At 33.7% G+C, this 1,355-nt stretch overlaps 1 long non-coding RNA gene across 3 annotated transcripts in view; it reads right to left on the bottom strand.

Annotated features, from left to right (window-relative positions):
• The window catches only part of LOC114487342 (uncharacterized), a 78,945-nt gene that overhangs the window by 55,860 nt on the left and 21,730 nt on the right, over positions 1–1,355 (bottom strand). The window lies entirely within an intron of this gene.

Genomic DNA, 1,355 nt, shown 5'->3' with positions numbered 1-1,355 from the left:
TAATGTGTTGTTGGATTCTGTTTACTAGTATTTTGTTGAGGATTTTTGCATCTATATTCATCAGTGATATTGGTCTGTAATTTTCTTTTTTTTAGTATTTCTGTCTGGTTTTGGTATCAGGGTGATGGTGGTTTCATAGAATGAATTTGGGAGTGTTCCTTTCTGCAATTTTTTGGAAGAGTTTGAGAAGGATGGGTGTTAGTTCTTCTCTAAATGTTTGATAGAATTCACCTGTGAAGCCATCTGGTCCTGGACTTTTGTTTGTTGGAAGATTTTAAATCACAGTTTCAATTTCACTATTTGTGATTGGTCTGTTCATATTTTCTATTTCTTCCTGGTTCTGTCTTGGAAGCTTATACCTTTCTAAGAATTTGTCCATTTCTTCCAGGTTGTCCATTTTATTGGCATACAGTTGCTTGTAGTAGTCTCTTAGGATGCTTTGTATTTCTGCGCTGTCTCTTGTAACTTCTCCTTTTTCACTTCTAATTTTATTGATGAATCTGGCTAATGGTTTATCAATTTTGTTTATCTTCTCAAAGAACCAGCTTTTAGTTTTATTGATCTTTGCTATTGTTTTCTTTGTTTGTTTTTCATTTATTTCTGCTCTGATCTTTATGATGTCTCTCCCTCGGCTAACTTTGGGTTTTGTTTGTTATTCTTTCTCTAGTTCCTTTAGGTGTAAGTTAGATTGTTTATTTGAGATTTTTCTTGTTTCTTGAAGTAGTCTTGTATAGCTATAAACTTCCTTCTTAGAATTGCTTTTGCTGCATCCCAAAGGTTTTCAATCGTCGTGTTTTCATGGTCATTTGTCTCTAGGTATTTTTTGATTTCCTCTTTGATTTCTTCAGTGATTTCTTGGTTATTTAGTAATGTATTGTTTAGCCTCCATGTGTATTTAGTAATGTATTGTTTACCCTCCATGTGTTTTTTTTTTTTACGTTTCTTCCCCTGTAATTGATTTCTAATCTCATAGTGTTGTGGTCAGAAAAGATGTTTGAGATGATTTCAATTTTCTTAAATTTACTGAGGCTTGATTTGTGACCCAAGGTGTGATCTATCCTGGAGAATGTTCCATGCGCACTTGAGAAGAAAGTGTAATCTGCTGTTTTTGGATGGAATGTCCTATAAATATCAATTAAATCTATCTGGTCTATTGTGTCATTTAAAGCTTGTGTTTCCTTATTAATTTTCTGTTTGGATGATCTGTCCATTGGTGTAAGTGAGGTGTTAAAGTCCCCCACTATTATTGTGTTGCTGTTGATTTCCTCTTTTAGGGCTGTTAGCATTTGCCTTATGTATTGAGGTGCGCCTATGTTGGGTGCATATATATTTATAACTGTTATATCTTCTTCTTG

This window comes from Physeter macrocephalus, chromosome 12 (genome assembly GCF_002837175.3).
Source record: "Physeter macrocephalus isolate SW-GA chromosome 12, ASM283717v5, whole genome shotgun sequence".
NCBI lineage: Eukaryota > Metazoa > Chordata > Mammalia > Artiodactyla > Physeteridae > Physeter > Physeter macrocephalus.
The sequence above is the reverse complement of the archived record's forward strand: the minus strand, read 5'-3'. Positions and strand labels throughout refer to the sequence as shown.